Raw genomic sequence first — 20,787 nt, 5'->3', positions numbered from 1 at the left:
AAAAGCAGAAGTCTAAGCCAAAACTCAATTTGTCATTTTCTATGTCTGAGCTACTCTAAAGGGTGTAATTCTCTATAGGTTGACCAAATGTATTACCCCGCCATCTTTGTTAACCTGATGTCATTCAAAGAGAAAAGTAGAAGAGCCACTAGAACTACTCAGTTCCAGATGCCAGCAACTAGTGAGTGACCACAGAGAGTAAGGTACCTGGGGTCCCAGGGCCTGGGCCACGACACTTAAATGTTGAAGCTGTAACAATGATCATCAAATAAACATCAACGTCCAGAGCAGAGTCCCTGTCAAGTCCTCCATTATTCTGGCAAATATTTACTGAGCACCTACTAGGTGCCAAGCACTGCCCTAGGAGTGATAGATACATGTATGAACAGGATACATACCCTTTCTAATCTCAGAGAGTTTACAGCTTAGTAGGGGAGGGAGCAGACAATAAACAAACAAGTAAATGCATAGTACATCAGCTGGCGATAAGTGCTATGGAAACCAATTAGGCTGGGGAAAGGAGATAGTGGAATTGCTAATTTATTTAAGGAAATCATTTGACCTAAAGGAAGTAACTGACAGGTTCTGGAAGGAAAGCATCCCAGGCAGAGAGAACAGCAAGTACAAAGGCCTGAGACAAAAGCCTGGCAGATGCAAAAAACTGCAAATGAAGGCAAAGAAGAAAGTCAGAGATGGAGGGCAAGCTCCGGGGCACTGCACTGTCTGAAAGATGGGAAGAGCCAATGTAGGGTTTTGCATAGAGAAGCAACTCTGAGTTACATTTTAACAGATTCCTTCTGGCTGCTGTAGGGTTAGGAAACTAATTATTCAAGCACGGTAGTGAATGATAGTGCAGGCGCTAAGAAGCAGTCAGACTGTTGGTAGGTTCTGCAAGCAGAGCCATCAGAATCTGCTGTCAGATTGGATGTGGTGTGAGACAAAGAGGAGAGTCAAAGAAGACGCTGAGATTTGGGCCTGAGCAACTGGAAGAGTAGAGTTGACATTTACCAAAATGAGGAAGAGAAGGAAAACTGGAAATCCTGTTTGGAACATGTTAAGTTTGAGATGCCTAGTAGATATCCAAGCAGAGACACATGTATGGGTTGAGAGGTCAGAAAGCTCTGGGCTACAGATATAAATCTCGGCGTCTTCACCATACAAACAGTACCAACAACTATGAGACAGGTTGGTACTGAAGCGAACTAATGAGGATGAAATATGCATGGCAGCAAGAGAATACTTTGAAGCAAGACATTATTGACAGGCCAAATAAGTGTGTGAGCTACCAGTGACAGGATGATGGAAAGACTGTATCAAGACCATGTTCTGAAAATACACTTTTATTCACAGAGAAGACCTCTCCATATGTAACAGTTGCCCATAGACAAATTCCATATTACTGATGTTAGCAAATGCTACATTTAATAAAACCCAGGCTGCTACAGTCTTCTTGGCTAGTTTCCACTCTAGGAAGACACACAAGACAGGAACACCCTCCCCATCCTCCCACTCCCCCAACCCCACTGTTTCAAAGGGAAATAAAACAGCTGTCCAAATTGGGGGGGGGGGGGGGGCACACCACCCGCACACGTCTGTTTTAAATCCTCACTTTGCAAATTAATAAAAGAGAGTCACTGGATTTTAAAACTAGCTTTCTTAAGTAACATTTTTGAGGCCCTACATTGAACATTGTAAGGCTCACATGAAAAGAGAGAAAGAAAGAAGACATATAGTGACTACGTATATAAATTCAAAACAACGTTCAATTCCAGAAAATGAGATTCATTAGGCTCACTAGTGATGTATATAATTGGTGTCATAATTTGAACCCTAAAGAATTGTTAAGTCAAATAGAGAAAGGAAAAGGCATATTATTTTCAAATACTTGTTATAAAAGGTTTATTGGCAGGATTCAAAATCTATGTGCATTATTAAGAAAACTACATTTGTCAATGAAAGAAAGGGGAAAGTGGCTAGATTTAAAGAATAATCATACTCTGGAATTATAATTTAATACGATCAAGTGACCAAATTCTGGCTAATGACAAGAAAGATATTTCCAGTAATATGAGAAAATGCAATAATATTCTGCCATTTGTCACCTCCTCTTGTATGAGCAAATTTTTTCATTAATGGGTATCTTCAAGCATTTGAAAATACATTCATCAAAGTCTTCATCAGAAATTGAGTCATTTTACGTCTAGAACCTAATATGAAAATGTTTGGTTCACAGAAGCAAGCCCAAGTTTTCCATTAGAAATTTTCAAGACACTTTATTGGATATTTTGGGCAAATTCAATACTCATTATCTTCGCTCATTGTATTTCCTCTCTTATACTATTAAAGAATATGTAATGAATTTTTCACAAAGTCCCATATAAATACTCCCCAAATATCTCCAGTTTACCCAGTATGCTACACAAATATCATCTTCTACCTATGTGGAACAGTGGGAAACCCCACTTCAGGTAATCTTGACAATGCAAGCATGTTCTATAGTTAACAATTTTAAATGCCTTGTACTTACTGGCACCAAACGGCTGATGACATTAACATCCAGGACAGTAAGAATCATAAAAAAAAGAGGAGGGGTTATTGCCCAGTAAGAGACTCTAGATTTCTAAATAAGAATTCTTACATATATTTAGCTGCTATCATTCATCAGCAATGAAGGCACCACTGCCAACTTTTTCTCAGCACTAAAGTCTCTATATGGCCAGGAATGAGCCCTAAGACCACTAAGAGCAGTCGAGTGATATATGACACACACAGTAAGAAGCTGAAAAGCACAACAGTCAAATCTGTGGACACTAGCAAGCTAAACAGACATTTTCCATTTGTAAAGTGGTCTTTTTCCATAGACCAATGGCCTAAAAGTGGCCTCATCTTGACATTTATAAATTATTAACACAGCCCTGTAACTATCACTAAACTAAAAGAGAATCTTTTGATTTATAGACACAAACATTATCATCAGAAAGAAAGAAATCCAAGGAGGAAAAAAAGAAAGCTACATCTTCAGAGCCTTTCCAATTAAGCTTTTTAAAATATGAAAAAGCAACTGAACAGGATCACGTTTATGAACAATAATGTGAAGCAGTGAGCAGGACTGAAGGAGGCAGAGCTAGTACTTCTTCCAAAAACAAGTAAATCCTCCCAACAAGACTTACATTGGTCATGTGTTGGCAGGTTTAATCAATACCACACAGGTATTTTTTTCTAAGCTTTCACCTCATACAGTGTAAGATAAAAAGACAGTATAGCAATTGTCAGATAAAATGAGGTCTGTATCCCAACTGTTCAAAGTCAAGTTCCCTTGATGAATTTCCTCAATTTTGAAGTCAAGGAAAAGTTAAACCTACAAGCAAAATACTCATTCCATACTCTACAACCACAAAAATATCAGAAGTTCAATTTATTGCCCAATGTAAACGTATATGGAAGAGCTCTAGTCTCTAGCGACCTTTAAGAACACCTGGAAAATATAAGCAAGGTAATATTCAACACGAGAACATAAATCTTAAAAGCAAGTGACAAATGCAACCCGGAAGGCTGAAACGTAAATGGAGCACAGGGTTACCACAGCATTTTCAAAGAAATCCTCTTCTCATTTCAGAAAACAGAGGAATTTCTTCTGAAATGCTTTCAATGGAAAAGCTGCCACTTCTGATTAAAGTTAATTTGAACAAATCTATGGGACCTGGGGGAAATGCACAGATCTCTTTTTTTACTCTCCTCCCTGCTTTATCTTGCAACTTGCAAACTGACTAACAATATAACTACCTGGAGACCTGTGTGCCATTTTCAGCAACTGGTAATTCACAGTTGTTGTTGTTGTTGTTTTTGACCAGCTGGATCTGATGTGTGTTGCTTCTTCCCTACGGGTCTGTCACTTTTGATAATTTTTTTAAACAAATGATATGATACAAACAAGGTAAGAAGCACTTTTTAGAATACTACAGAATTTTTGAATTGTGTAGAAAAGGCAGTAATAGTAAAAAACAGCTCTTCTCACCACTGAAAAACCCACAGAGGTCCCCAATAGTAGAGAACAGATTTTTAGGCATTCAAGAGCCCCATTACCACATCCACAACTAAGCCAATCCTACTCTCCACCAGGATCACAATCAGGGTATGTGCTTGTTGGTGATAATACTAACCTTTCCGTTAGATTTTACGCTTGATAATCAACCAGATGGGAATCAAAGACAGAGAACGGATGATGATGTCAGGGCTTCTACCTCTAGTTTCGACAACCTGGGGGGAGAGGGAGGATGATACATGTAACTGAATGGAGAAGAGATTTTAATTTTGAAAAGTCTTGGGTTTCGGCAGCCTGTATTACACAGCCATCCAAGCCTGAGGTATCTACTAAGCAGCTAGAAATACAATGTGATGCTCCAGAGAAGGACCAAGGCAAGGACATGGACGTGGGAGTCATCAGCACATAGGAGGTGCTAAAATCTTTGGATAGACATAGACATAGATACAAAAAAGCATTTTCCCAAACCAAGTTCCTAAAAAGAGATCTGGAGGTCTTATGACAGGCAGCCCAAAACCAACAACCACAACAATAAAACCTTCTGTGTAAAGTAAGCATAGGACACATTACTTATAGTTCCTCTCAAAGTTTACACTGTATATGGTCATGCGAAAGGGTCTAAGAAACCTGTAGGTAAGAAAACTGTTCAACAAGTTACTTATCAACAGAATCACTCAGATCACACTGCCCAATGTAATTCATTTCCACATTACAAAACTTATGGATGGTCAATGCCAACTCTCATTCTTCCTGGGAACAGTATGAGAGTCATGGACAAGAATAAGAGAAATTCTACAATTTAACTGCACTTAACTAGTCTTAGGAGTTCTTGGTGGGAATTTGATTCCCCAAATACCTGCCACATCAATATGTGCCTTAACCATTCATCAGGTTTTAGAAAAGTAATCCAAACTATTCAAGTGGCCATTCTCTTCACATTTTAGAGACCAACATCAACTCGAACTACAGAATCAGATAAAAACTTATTCACTTCAGAGACCACTCTCAGAAGGCAAGCTGAAGAACTAAATAAAGTCAGGTATTTTTTACCCCAAAAAAAAGACAAGAAAAGAAAAGATTTAAAAAAGAGAAGAATCTGCCAGTCAGCAACAAGGGAGAGGAATCAACTCCCTCAAGTGGGACATTAAATTAAAATGTTAACAAACATAAGAGGAATACAGGAAGTCAAGAAAAAAGAGACTCTTGATGTCTAAACCCACCTTAGGGCACCAAGGCAGTGGGACTATTTCTGGCCTTGGTGTGTCCTAGCCACAAATCAGGCTCCAAGCCAGGGAAAAGGGCAGAATTCCCCTGTGGGAGACAAACAACTAATCAAAGAGATGAGTACCACATAATAGGTTGGAGATAACAGCAAGCAGGTGGGTATTACTGGTCACTGTCTTGAACCACATAAACTTAGAGGAAAACACCGTTAATCTTTTTCTCCATTCCTAGTGCCTTATCTTAGACCTGAATTTTTACTCTCTCTATAAACACAAACTACACTTACTTTTTTTGTCTCAATTTTGAATATCCTCATTCAAGAACTTTCAAGGAATGTGTGAAGCAAGTCAAAAGGTACAACCATCCAGTTATAAAATAAGTCATGGGATGTAATGTACAGCATGGTGACTATAGTTAGTAATACTGTATTGCATATTTGAAAGTAGCTAAGAATAAATCTTAAAAGTTCCCATCACAGGAAGAAAAAAATTTGTAACTGTGATTGGTCATGAATGTTAACTAGACTTACTGTGGTGATCATTTTGCAATATATACAAAATATCAAATCATTATGTTGTACACCTGAAACTAAGATAATGTTATATATGTCAATTGTATCTCAATTGAAAAAAGAACTTTTGAGGAAAGACTATATGAGCTTAATTTCCTCCTTCAAGAAACTCTCCCATCAGTTCTCACTATATAATCTTGCTCCCCCACAGCTCTCCAATAAAAGCCTTCTATACGTATCCCCTACAGTTGGGCTGCTCCATCTCACCTCTGCTCGTCCTGTCTTTACTGCTAGCTCAACACACATTGTCGAATAAGTGCATACCATTCAAGTCCACTCCAAGCCCTATACTACCTGAGAAGTAATTCTTGATGTTTGCCCCTCTTTAATTAATTGATTTTGCAATCATCGCATTTTACAGCTTAGTATTTTAACATATATTACTAACGTAAAATACTTTATTATTCACTAAGTCAAATGTTTCATATATTGTCTCCTCTCACCTTATCTGTAAGGCACTACTGACAGAAACACACCCTGGTCCTTGCTAGCTTTGTAAGTGTGGGCAAGTCAGTGTCTCTGTCTAAGCTTTGGTTTCTTCATCTATAAAATGAAAATAATAATATAACATATTCCATGCAGTTGTGAGGAAGAAGTAAGATAAACCCACGTAAAGTACTAATCTGCACAATGCCTAGCAGATACAAGATGCTCAATAAGTCAGTTAACACTGATGATAACAAACAGACCGTGTTCTACAAATCCTTAGAATCCCACACAGCACAGAGGAACTCAAACATTTTGCAGAACACAGTGTGTTAGAATACATCTAGCTGATCCTAGGAATGTTGTTTTACTTCATGTTGTTAAATAGGAAGAGTTGTCAGTTCTCACAGAAGCTTGCCCTGACTCCTCATACCTTTCTAAAGGGCACTCAGAGCCCTCTGGGAACCTGTTTTCCCCACGCCAGCCTTATTCTAGCTGTATAAGCGTGGTCTCCTGGTTTCTGCTTAGATTCCTGAGAGCAGGAATGGTGCCATGTTTAACTTGAAAGCAATCAAATATTGATGAATGAACAAAATCTGTTTATTAATTAGACTTCATTTTTCACTATCCACTAACAAGCTTTCCTGTTATAATCAAAGAGCACAGATTCTTAAGGCAGAATAATAAGGTTCTCATTAATGCTTTTCTTAAATACATTAAAACAGCTTACCTTTTGGTTTTTTGTTTTAAAAATTAAATTGTAACTCTCCATGTCACATGCTAATAGTACCTTTATACTCCCCTTTTCATTCCAATTTTCTCCAAAAGAAAATAAAAATAAAAGCACATATCCACAAAACCATAACATGTCTGTACACGGGAATGCCCTCAGATTGCTATCCATTGTATACCCACGTGAATCACTTATGAGCTTTAATCTAGGGCTACGCTGTTGAATATGGTAGCCACTAACTGCATATGGCTATTTAAATTAATTAGAATAAATTAAAAATCAGTTCCTCAGTCACACTAGCCACTTTCAAGTACTCACCAGTCACATGTAGCTAGTAGCTACCATATCTGACAGCACAGATACAGAACATTTCCAACATCACAGGAAGTTCTATTAGACAGCACTGATCTAGATCTAAATGTATACAAATAAAAATAAGAATTCTATTTCATCAATAAGCCACTCCCTTCTAATCAACTTTAATAGCTTTAAGTACAAGAACAAGAGTGCTTAAAGTCAGGGGCTTTATCTTTGACTCTCACCAAGACAAAAGATTACAAATTCTTCGAAAAGATAGAGTGAGAGAGTCCCCTAGCAATCTAAGGCTTTATTCTTCCATTCTCTCAGCAACTTACACAACTTGACCTGAGGAAAAAAGAGCAAGAAAGCATTTTTCTCCACTATTTTCTCCACTGTTATCCAACACAGTCACACCTGCCAAGTTTTAGAATCACAGGTTCTATTACCTTACACCATCAGCACTCCTCCTTTGTAAATTCTCCTTTCCACACTGATATCCTCAGACTCACTCAACGTAATATGCCATCACTCTAAAATCAGGGACTAGAGTCTCTGGCAGATAGGCTATATGTAATGACAGTCTGGATAAAATCATACATCTATCCACTCACGGAGGATTTTTCCAGTCCTAAGCAATTGCTATGTGGGTATGTGGGAGGCTACACATTTTTCTTCATAATAAAAACAAATCCCCAATTCCTCCAAAGTTGATCAGTTACCTCTATATTTATAACACAAGATGAAAAGTAGAGTTCTGTTTTTCTACAAAGCTAGAGCTTTTAGGAGCATACGTTTTCAATCACTTATTTCTCAATGCTTGAAATATCTCAAAGCATCCCCCGAGTACTCAGCCATTCTATCTGCCCTTTGCCTTATTCACAGGCGGCTTATACATAAGGAGAGAGGCAAAGCAGGGAAGAACTCATGACTTTGGGTAGGGAATTTTAATAAAATTCCTCTCTAAAATTTGAACCACAAACATCTTTCCAAAATGCAATACTACAGTACTGGCTTTAAAACCATAATCAGGGGACACCTGTTTTCTGAGATGTATGGGGAGGGGTATGTTATAAGAAGGGATTTAATGCACTGGAAGAATGCAGTCACAAGACACCAACACCCTTTTCACAGAGACTTGGGGGAAAGTAGGAAAGGTCAGATAAACTTGTTGAGTGATGATCATTCTAGCTTTTTGGTCAATAAAGAACGAAGAAAAAAAACAAAAAACAAAAAAACCTTGAGTGTATGCATGAGTTGCATTTCTCTGGAGCACTGCCTTTTACCCTGCAAGTCCCAGGTATCAATGGTCTCTGAGGGGAATAGTCAGTCATCTGCCATGAGAGGAGGCCATAATGTGAGCATTCCTTCCCATTGAAAGAGTTTCTGAATCTGAGACAGCTAGCAAAAGGAGGATGGTGGTCTATAAAGCAAATTCTCCCCAGAGAATTCTGGCCTGAACACAAAGGTTTCCACACAAAATGTTTCCAGAAAGACTCTGACAACAGAAAGGAGCAACTCAAGAAAACAGACATATAGTCATACGGATGGAGGAAAAAGAGGGAATAAGGAGGATGGAGGAGTCTGAAAAAATCTTAGATCTTGAGGCATGAGAATCAGAACTTTGACTTTAAGGTAAAAAGGAAAGAAAGACTATAAAATATAACATCCATTAAATAGCTCCTTGGGAGAAAGCACTAAGCCAGGATAAAAGGAAAAGAAAGAATTATACCACCTTAGTTCCCCACTGGGGTGTGAAAAACCTTACCAATTTACAAGCAAGAGAACAACAAACACCCTTTCAACGTTCACATCCAGCTCAGATTAGGAACTGCAAACACTATAACCCAGGAAAAGGACACAGGTAAATAAAAAAACAGGAGAAAAATGCAGTCGCTAATTGGGTCAATTCTGCAGGAATACATGTCAAGAAAACATAACCAAATGTCTTCTACAAATCATAAATACAGATGAAAATTTCCAATAGCTCAACCACCTGAGTGGAGGGCCAGAGAAAGGAAGTAGGAAAACATTTTGAGAATTGAAATTTGAAAATTCATCATAAAATAATTATATGTACCAAGAGAAAGAAATGCTAAAAATGGGGAGGGAAGGTCCTTACTAACAAATTTCCCAGGCTTTTAAAATCATTTGTCTTTTCTAACTTACAAAAAAGCTAACAGAAACCATCCAGAAAGAAAAACAAACGGTGGGGAGGGGCAAAGCAGCAAGAAGAGATGCATAACCAACAATAAGCTACTCTCTTATCAAACAACTCTTACAATGGTGCAAGTACTTCCAAACCAAACCAGATAGAAATTCTAAGTAAAAGGAATAAATTATAAGGATCTCAGAGAACGCTGTTCATATATTAAATTATTTATAGTAACCAGAGAGTCTTTTTTGAAAATAAGGTTTTGGAAGCCACATCTTACCTATCTTAAAAGATAAGATAGCTAGTTCTTTAGTTTAGCTAAGCTTTAATTTCTATTGCAAATATTTGACTTTAGAAGATCTAACACTGTGGCAAAGTGAAAATATTTGCTTAGCTTAATCATTCTCTATCTATTATTCTACTTCCCTTGTAAATATGAAATGTGAGATGAAACCTAAAATCATTAATGCCTAAATTCAGCAGCAGATTAAAATGTGCTATTAGGGGCCAGCCTGGTGGTGTAGTAATTAAGTTTGTGCACTCCGCGTCAGCAGCCCAGGGTTCGTGGGTTCAGATCCTAGGAGCAGACCTACACAGTGCTCATCAAGCCATGCTGTGGCAGCATCCTACATACAAAACATAGAGGCAGACTGGCACAGATGTTAGCTCAGGGCCAATCTTCCTCACTGAAAAAAAAAAGAGTGCTATTAAAATTTGAGATTCTATAACATTTCAAGTTCTGCATCACAGACCTTCTGAAATTATCAAAAAATTAATTAGAATTCATCTATACTATAGACCAGCACAGACAGAAATTACTTGAAATACTCATATAAATACCACAGATTTTCAGAGATCTCATATAAAAATAAAGAAATACAGTCCATATTGGAATTTTAAGGGTAGCATTAAGAAAGTACAACAGGAACAGAAAGAGGAATCAAAACTGATTATCTTATAACCTAATATTCTTATTGAGACTGGGCAAATACAGCCACTCACCTTGGTTCTAGATTTGAGAAGTAGGCACTTAAGTACAAATTTCACACCAAAAATATTTTTGTATACTGTACTCTACTCTCATTTCAGCATCATCATGCAAAAGCCCTAATGAGACTTGGAGCTTATTTTGCTCATAAGTCTCATTTACTCTGAATCTTAGCCTATTCTGGCCAAAAGACAAAGACTTCTCTGCCTTCGTCACGCCTAGGCTGTCCTTTGTACTGTACCTCTGCCCTATCATGAGCTTCACGTGTGAAATGGGGACTTGTTCCTTTCTTTATACTGTAGGTTGTCTATAACAAAGTCAGGCTCTATATTCTTCATAACTTCATGACTAATAATTGCAAGTAAATTACATCTCACTTCCTTTATAACGTTTATGGAATACGATACAAGTTCTTCACATTTCAACATAAATCCTGCTACCAAAAGCAAAGCCCTTGAACTTGCTTCTTAAGCTACACAACCAGTTTCCATTCTGAGACACTATGAAAATTTTAAGTGGTTTTGGGTTTTTTTTTTAAGAGAAACTTTCCTATATGCATTTCTGTTGTACTGACTTTAATAATCTGTTCAATCGAGAATGACTCATCATAAACATTCTCAAGATGATTGTGACCATGTCTTGCTTTATGAGTACATTTCCTGGTTTCACTATGCATTGACAATAAGCCTTCTCATGTACAGATGATGAAAACTAATGTTATCTACAAAACAAAGATAACAGCATACTAATTTACTAATGTCTCTATATCCAGGGATGTGAATGGTGTAATGATTAAGAAAAATAATATATAACCTAGATAGAGGTAAGTAATAATGTATATTTCACAGGTACACCAGCCTCAATCAGGTTTCATTAACCAAGCCTCTACTAGAAATGAAAAGTGATTCTTTCATGTACCTTAATTCAATCTAAAGAGCAATTGAGAATCTGCGTCTCAGAAAGCTAACAGATTGAAAAGTGACAAATAAAACCACTCGATGCTATGATTTGGTAGAATGAGCACTGGTGAAGCCCAGAGACACCAATCAGAAATTAGGCTCTATTATTTACCAACTCTGTGCCTTACTTTCTTCCCCTAAAAAACAAAGAAAGATGAATGGGACTCTAAAATTCTAAATGATTCACCAAACTTCAATTTAATAACATCATAAACCAAATGTCACAAATTACCAACGTTTTAGGTGCTAAACGCATGTAGGACTAAAAACACCAAAGCATGAACATTCAAGTAGAAGGAGATGATGGGGGCCCACTGAAGCCAAGTGGCATGTCCCTACAACAGCCATTCCCAGGCATTCTACAACTCAGTGACACCCATGTGGACCTCTGTGTCCTATGTTTTTCCTTTTCAACCCTCCTTCCAGGCTTGTTCTTCACTTTTTCCCTAATTCTCTGCTTGAGAGTGGCCCCAAAGGGCACTACTTAGATCTAATGATCCTACTAAGAACTAGAGATACTAAAGTGCTGAACCAGGCTAAGGGGAAAAAAACCTTTCCACCAACCTCCTCAGTGACATACGAACTCTATAAACTGTCTGCTGTAGACTGCCTCGGGGGAAACCAAGCCCCAGAGTTACTGATGCTACTTTTAACAGAATTACCAAAAAAGGTATAAGACAGGAAATATTCATTTACGGCAGAAAACAAAAACAAAACGTACTTAGCTATCTGACTTTGTTTAAAAAAAAAAGAAAAACCACAACTACAACTCCACAGGGCTACCAAACCTAACCTAATTTAAAAACAAACGAGTTTACTCCATAGGCCTTCCTTCAAAGCTAGGTTAATAATACTATTCAACAGGTTTACAAATGCCAGTTTTATACAGTTGGCTCTAGAGGATCTTAGTAATAAAAGAAAGATACTAAATAATATTTCCATTTAGAGGCATGCTAAAGGATGACATAAATTGCTCATGGCTCAAAGAATGCCAAAAACCTTCATTTTAAAGCATACTTCAGCAACCAAATACATTCTCAAGGACTCAATCAATCTACCAAATAATACATTAGGCATATTAAAACTTCACCCTCTTTAATTATAGACAAGTTTACTACAGAATCCAGTGTCATCAAGCCAGTGTCACTAAACATGGGATCACCTCTCATTTAAAAAATGTCCTGGGCATAAACAAAAAGTCCTTCCATTCTTTCAAATAGAATTAATGCTAAAATGCATAAGCTTATGGAATCATTTGTCAAATTGTTATATTAGCACAAGTGTTAGACTAATAGCAAAAAAAAAAAAACCCAATATATTTCAATAGGAATTAAAAATACAAACATGCATGATGAATTAAACAATAATCAAGTTCAAAAGTACTTAGTTAAATAATCATTGTGGCTCCTGCGGAGGACAATTAAGATCAAGCACAAGCTTCTGCCCTCCAGTCCCACCCTCCCATTATGACAAGGTCCATACATCACTGCCATCTTGCCTCCTTCAAGGCTATAAATACAGAAGACAAACAGGTCACCTTCAGAAGCTAAATACACCAAAGCTGGATTAGAAACCCATTTATTAGCCCCACTAGCCTCCTGAGTGCCAATACATAATCCATAGGTGCCTTTAATTTAAGCAATCAGTTTCCAATTAACTAATCCTCTTCGGATCCCAACTGATAAATTAAAGAACTACAAATTTAGCTTATTAGTGTCTGAGTAAATTTTCACCTACTGCTTGTATAATTGTGAAAACCGGAATAAATTTTCCATCAATTTTTTTTCAAATAAATGTTAAAGAAGTTAAAGGAAATTGAAGTTAATTATAAGAGTACCTGAACACTACATGTCAATATATAAGACTTGACTTTAATCTTTGAAGAGAAGATATCAGAGGATGAAAAGGAGAAAAACTCACATGATCCAACCAGGTCATCTACTAATAGCAAAAAAAAAAGGTTTCTTTTTCCTATGTCTTCAGATTTGGCACAAATCATATGAATTAATGTAATAATTTATAATCTGTTCTCAGTCAAATTTATCCACCATTTGATAAGTAAAATGGTTTATTTATCCAAAGAACATTAATTTCAACAAGTAAAATTAATCCTAACACTGTCACTAGACCAAGCTTTTGCTTCCTTGTGTTTTTGTAGTCAATGCTGGAATTGATTTTTTTTCTTTTTAACATATCACCTTACACCCATTAGAATGACAAAAATAACTAAAACTAATAGTAACAAATGTTGGAGAGGTTGTGGAGAAAAAGGAACCCTCATACACTGCTGGTGGGAATGCAAACTGGTGCAGCCACTATGGAAAACAGTGTGCAGATTCCTCAAAAAATTAAAAATAGAACTACCATACGACCCAGCTATCCCACTACTGGGTATCTATCCAAAGAGCTTGAAGTCAGCAATTCCAAAAGTCCCATGCACCCCAATGTTCATTGCAGCATTATTTACAATAGCCAAGATGTGAAAGCAACTTAAGTGCCCATTAACAGATGATTGGATAAAGAAGATGCGGTATATATACACAATGGAATACTACTCAGCCGTAAAAAGGAAGAAAATCATCCCATTTGCAACAACATGGATTGACCTTGAGGGAATCATGCTAAGTGAAATAAGCCAGATAGAGAAGGACAATCTCTGTATGACTCCACTCATATGAGGAATTTAAAAATGTAGACAAAGAGAACAGATTAGTGGCTACCAGGGGAAAGGTGGGGTGGGGGGTGGACAAAAAGGGTGAAGGGGTGCACCTACAACATGACTGACAAACATTAATGTACAACTGAAATTTCACAAGACTGTAACCCATCATTAACTCAATAAAAATTTAAAAAAAAAAAAAAAAGCAGATACTGGGGCTGGCCCGGTGGCGCAGCGGTTAAGTGTGCACGTTCCACTTTGGCAGCCCGGGGTTTGCCAGTTCGGGTCCCAGCTGCGGACACAGCACAGCTTGGCAAGCCATGCTGTGGTAGGCGTCCCACCTATAAAGCAGAGGAAGATGGGCACGGATGTTAGCTCAGGGCCAGCCTTCCTCAGCAAAAAGAGGAGGACTGGCAGCAGATGTTAGCTCAGGGCTAATCTTTCTCAAAGAAAAAAGAAAGCAGATACCGAACACTCTCTCCCTGACACCTTTATTTTAAAACTCAAACCCTGAGAGACCAAACTAACAATCCCCTGATAAACTGAAAAACTGAAATCAGATTAAATTTTTCATGTCAAAGATATATTATTGGAAAAAGTCCAGTGAAATTATCTTGCCTCTTAGAACAATTCTCCTAATACATCCCGACACAAAGAAGAATTAGATATATTTAGATATGGTCAAAACCAACCTTCTAAAGATCCACTCTAAGGTCAAGTCATTTACTCAAATTAACCACATTCAATGAATAAGGTTCCTCTCCCTCCCTCTCTCTACCTCTACACACTCAATCACATTTGGTCTATAGAAATCTCTCTCCCAAGGGTCTACTTTTGCTGTCTTTCTCATCTATTCCATAAGTCTGGAGGCTGTGATGTAGTGGAGATAGCATCAGGCAAGGAAATCAAGCTAGGTATTGAGGGGCAGTGAGTAAGGCAACTTGACCTCTCAGCTATTTTCTCCCCTGTTAAATGGGATTACAGTGCTACCTCAAGAGATTATGCTGAGGATTAAGTTGAGAGTATCCTAGTGCTAAGCAAAAGACAGACGATTATTATCAGACTTGTAAACCAACGACTGTATCTCTATCTTTATAGCTCATCACAGAACTACCACATACTAAACTTTTTGTAAATGACTATTAAAAACAAATCCTGCATTAACGCACTAGATGCATAAAGGAAACTCAATTAGTTAAAAAGTAGAAACTTCAGGAAAACTCCTCCTCCTTTCCCCACCTACCAAATACCAACCAACTTTTCCACTGATCAACTGGGTTGTCTTGGTATGGTCTGATCACAATCTGGTTCCCTTTACAACACAACCGCACTAAATTAGACTAAACAGGATTGTTCCGCTGCCTTGCTGGTTCCAAAAAAAAGAGAAACATTAGTGCAAGTTCCTTTGATCTCTCTGTCCTGTAAACTATCAAAACACAATAATCTACAAAGATAAGATTCTTTGAAAGAGTTTCAGGGGCAAGAAACCTAATAACTTACTGGTAGATAGCAAACGTAACTGCCACCTTAACTCCAGTATGGAGACAGCTCCCTCAGTCCTTACGATGCTGTGTGACCTGATCAGCATTTACGGAGGAGACGCCATTGAGTCCATGTCTCTCAAAAACCCTACATTTCAAGTTTGGATTTTAAGAGGGCTAATTTGATCCTCCCAGAAAGCAATTTTTAAGTACACATTTCCTGATTCAATAGTTTACCCACTACACTTAGAAAGGCTTTCTAAAAAAATACTTTGTTTGCTAAGTACATGGCAATTAAAATATTTTTAAAATCAAAGTTTCAATAACAAATATTTTTATTCCTTACTTTGAAAGCTAAAACCATATGTCCAAGTATCAAGCAATAAAATACTAATGGTTCTAGAGAGTCCACAATGAAAAAGTTATTAAATTAACATGAATGAAATAATGGACATTGACTTCATTAGTACACAACTGTTTAGAATTTTCATCAATGTTCAAAAATGAAACTGCTTTAACAGTGCCAGATGAAACTAAGTAACTCAAGATTGCTCTAGTCTACCTCTGGCATTCCAGGTGGTACAATTTATACACCAAAGAAAAGAGCTGACAAGTAAAATCCTACTAGTTGAAGAAGTTAAAAAATAAACACTCCACATGTGTGGTGTAGGGGAAAACATCAGAAGTTCCACTTGAGCATGTTAAGTTTTAGATGCTCATTAGACATCCAAGTGGAGATGTGAAGAAGGCAGCCAAGTAGGTGTGGACTAGAGATAAAATTTTTAGTTATATTCATTTAGCTAATTTTTAAAGCCATGAGTCCCAGGCCATGGCGTAGAAATTCAACAAATATTTATCAGATACCTATTTATGTGCCAGTTACTGTTCTACATGCGGGGGACACATCAGTTAAAAATCCCTGCCCTTCAGGACTTTACAATCTAGTGGAAGGAACAAGACAATAAGCCATGAAAATTGATAGTATGTGAGAAGACGAAGCTGTAGGGGGAAAACAGAACAGGGTAAGGGGAACTGGAGTAGAGACCAAGGGTCAAGGTGAGCCTCACTGAGACCTGAAAGTGAGGCCACACAGATACCTCGGGAAATACATCCCAGGCAAAGGGAATAGGCACTGCAGAGGATTCAGTAATCTTCACAAGAACAGCTTCCCTGAAACGATGGGTGATGGATTCGAGAGAGGAGAGAACTGGAGACCTTAAGTACGGAAAACTCTTATTGAGATGTTTTGCTATAAAGGGGAGCCAAGAAATAAGCAATAGCTAGCAAGCGAAGTAGGGTCAGAAAGGGGGGTTTTGGTTTTGTATTTGTTTTAAGATGCATTTGTTTTAAGATTGTTTTAAGTATGTATGTATGATGTTGGGAAGGATCCAGTAGAATCTGAAACACTAATGATATGAGACAGAAAACTACCATGTGACAGGGCAGGGGGTGGCATCTCAGAGTGGCAGGATGGGCTGGACCTGCCTTGGAGAGCCAAGAACAACCACTCTATCTACACACAGCCAGGAGGGCAGAGTCTGAGCAGCAAGGCAGGTCAATGTGGCAGTGGGAGTCTGTGGAAGTTCTCTTCTGACTGCTCTGACTTTTCTTACTGAAGCAGGAAGCCCAGCATGAAGCCGGGGAGGAAGTGTAAAGGGAGAAAGTATGAAAGAGTCATCTAGGAAACTAGGCAAGTGAATGGACTACGAAAATAAAATATGATTGCCCAGCAGCCTTAAAGGCCCACCTGAATTTTATGAACAAGCTGAGAATCAACACTGACAAATTTCCCTAATCTGAGACCCATAAATGCTGGCTACCTTTCAATTAGCAAATGAAAAATTCTTTAACACAAACTGCTGAAAATGGCAAACATCCAACATATTTTGAGTACACAAAATGAAAAATCAATGCTCTGGGAAAGTTGCAAATTCTCAAGATAATATACTGAAAGAGACTACATCCTATTTTCACACCATATTCATAATTGCTTTATCATACCTTGAAGGAAGTCATCAGCCTCTGAAGGATTTAATAACCTCAGGCTGAAGTTAACTCCCCTATGTCAGACCACTATAAACAAAACCTGGACTTGAATACCTTAAGCCAACCATAGACTTAATAGTAAAGCATATAGTTAAGTTACATTATTACTCATAGAAGTACAAATTTAGGGGCCGGCCCCATAGCCAAGTGGTTAAGTCCGCGCACACTGCTTCGGCGGCCCAGGGTTTCGCCGGTTCAGATCCCGGGCGTGGATGTAGCACCACTCATCAGCCCATGCTGAGGCAGCGTCCCACATGCTACAACTAGAAGGACCCACAATTAATAATATACAACTATGTACTGGGGGGCTTTGGGGAGAAGACAAAGAAGGAAAAAAAAGGAAAAAGATTGGCAACAGATGTTAGCTCAGGTGCCAATCTTAAAAAAATAAAAGACATACTCAAATCACCGTGACTAAAATGAGTATCAATCTTTTGACTGTGGATAGCTCCAAATAACTTCTACATTCTGGACACTCATCAGCAAAACTAAAACGGAAAACCAATACCTGCACCAAAATAAAAGGATAAAACGTCCTAAGTACTAATTCAGGTATATCACATTTCTTAGAGTTATGATACTTCACAGAAATTTTATACTTCACATCTAACCATCGGGCCAAAGAATTCATAAATTCTATTTTCTCCCTGAGACAGGAAAGACAAATTCAACAATTTCACCACTTACGTTTCAGTTCCCATGTCAAAATGTAAAAACTGAGAGATTTCTTCATTTTGAAAATAATATCCCTACAAAGACTAAAAATAAAGGTGATGTTCTTCTAAGAGAAAGGATTAGAAGACTGAACTGACAATGTTAAGGTGTTCATGGAAAAAACAATGGATATAGAAGTCAGAAAACAGAAGAGGCTTAGCCACTTCCAAAATGGAAACTGTGATTGTAGGCAATTCAATTAGCTTCTCTAATTTTGTAACCTAAGAAGCCAGCATCTGCTCTGCCTCTTTCACAAAGTAGCTGTGAGGACCAAACCAGAAGTCAGGGAAGGCTGTTCATCAGCAGGTGTAAAGCCTTCTGCAAAGTGAAGCATAATCCCCACTTCACTCTCAAAAAGCTCCATCTCTGTGATTAGCTATTGATCACCTTCTACTCTGCATGTATGAAATTTACTCTCTGTTATTAGTGCTGCTCAGGCTACTACAACAGAATACAATAGATAGAGTGGCTTAAACAGCAGGAATTTATTTCCCATAGCTCTGGGGGCTAGAAAGTCCAAAACCAAGGTTCCAGCCAATTCGGTTCCCTGCCTTCTTCTCACTGTGTCCTTACAAGAGAGAGCAAGCTGTCGTCCCTTTCTCTTCTCATAAAGACACCATTCTCACGGTGGGGCCCCACCCTCATGACCTCATCTAAACATAACTACCTCCCAAAGGCCTCACTTCCAAATACCAAAACACTGGGGGTTAGAGCTTCAATATATGAACTTTTGGGGAAAACAATTCAGACCATAGCACTCTCCTACATAACTTCTTTAATGAATATCTTCAGGCAGAAATTAAACCTTTGTATAAAAAAAAATAAGCAGAGGAAAGGGGAGATTTAAAGGATGGCTTACTTTTAAAATGGCTTACTTACGGCAGCTTACTGAGATTCACACAGCATAAAATAAAATTTAAAATAGATGAGGAAACTGGGATGATAACAATAGGTAAGATTTATTCAGCATTTACCTGTACGAGGTACTGCTCTAAGAGCTTTCCATTTTACCCTTATATTTGCCACACAAAGTAGGAATGATTTACAGAAGATGACTCTGAGCACACAGGGGTGAAACAGGTTTCCTGAGGTCACACACGGCAAGTCTCCCTGGTCATGAGGCTACAGAGGCTGTAGTCTTACTATATTATATTGCTTCTCTTTCCCTTGGGACAAAGGAAAATTGCAGAGGGAAAGGGGACTGAAAAGATGAAACCATGAATGAGGTATTAAGTTCATTTTACACCTTTTATTAGATGTAGCCAAAATTTTATAAGCAAATAGCTCAAAGGAAACTTGATCAGTCACAGGATTCTAAATCCATAAGCTAAAAACAAACCACAGTCTCAGGAGGTCAGTTCTTTCTGCTAAGAGCTAAAAGTTTCTCCTCTGGGTCCTCATAAAGACAGTCTGCCATGGCGAATAGCAGCCTCAGGAACCCCTGGATAAACCATTCAGGACACACAAACACAGCAAGCTCCAACAGGCTCCACAGAAATCAACGGCCTCACACCACACTATTCAAGGAAAGCAAATCTGCCAAAAATAAGAAATGCGAAAGTCTCGATTGTTTATTTGCCTAAACAGAGATTTAGGGCTCGCTAGAACAGGAGTTCTTAATGAGAGGTCCACGGATGGGCTTCAGGGCTTCTTTAAACTACCTGCATTGGGGCTGGCCCCGTGGCCGAGTGGTTAAGTTCTCACGCTCCGCTGTAGGTGGCCCAGTGTTTCGTCAGTTCGAATCCTGGGCGAGGACATGGCACTGCTCATCAAACCATGAGGAGGCGGCATCCCACATGCCCCAACTAGAAGGACCCACAACTAAGAATATACAACTATGTACCGGAGGGGCTTTGGGGAGAAAAAGGAAAAAAATAAAATCTTAAAAAAAATAAAAAATAAAAAAATAAACTACCTGCAATTGAGTACTGTGGACATGTAGGCCAAACATTCACAAACTCTGCTCGGAGGGGAAAAATTATAGCTTGCACTAACATTCAATGAAGTCCCTAATAAAGTTAAGGGCTGGCCCAATGGCATAGTGGTTAAGTCACACACTCCACTTAGGGGGCCCCGGGTTCACGTTCAGATCCCAGGAATGGATCTACACACACTTACCAAGCCATGCTGTAGCAGGGTCCCACATACAAAATAAAGGAAGATTGGCACAGATATTAGCTCAGCAACAATCTTCCTCAAGGAAAAAGAGGAAGACTGGCAACAGATGTTAGCTCAGGGCCAATCTTCCGCACCAAAAAATTAAAAAATAATAAAAAAATAAAGTTAAGAACCCCTGACAGAGGAATTAATGAAGTGCATAACCACCAGAGAGCCTGTCCAAATCATCGTCACAACCAAGGCTTTGGGTAGGTATAGAGTGCAGTTAAGTTGGCATTAAATTCTAATAAGTAACCGGATATATGCAAAGTCAAAAATGCTCTAAATAAGCATAGCTGGGAAGTAATTCTAGCTTCATCTTAGAAGTGAAGTGC

The 20,787-nt window shown here is 38.3% G+C and overlaps 1 protein-coding gene across 12 annotated transcripts in view; it reads right to left on the bottom strand.

The window, feature by feature from the left end:
• Positions 1 to 20,787, bottom strand: part of RERE (arginine-glutamic acid dipeptide repeats) — a 402,750-nt gene that overhangs the window by 275,795 nt on the left and 106,168 nt on the right. For 4 of the 12 annotated variants that reach the window (XM_070260987.1, XM_023635853.2, XM_070260988.1 and 1 more), the window contains exon 2: positions 4,161 to 4,257. The exons of the other annotated variants lie outside the window; for them this stretch is intronic. The gene's annotated coding sequence lies outside the window, so the exon portion shown is untranslated. The remainder of the gene's footprint in view (positions 1 to 4,160; positions 4,258 to 20,787) is intronic. 12 annotated transcript variants of the gene reach the window in all.

This window comes from Equus caballus, chromosome 2 (genome assembly GCF_041296265.1).
Source record: "Equus caballus isolate H_3958 breed thoroughbred chromosome 2, TB-T2T, whole genome shotgun sequence".
Lineage (NCBI taxonomy): Eukaryota > Metazoa > Chordata > Mammalia > Perissodactyla > Equidae > Equus > Equus caballus.
The sequence above is the reverse complement of the archived record's forward strand: the minus strand, read 5'-3'. Positions and strand labels throughout refer to the sequence as shown.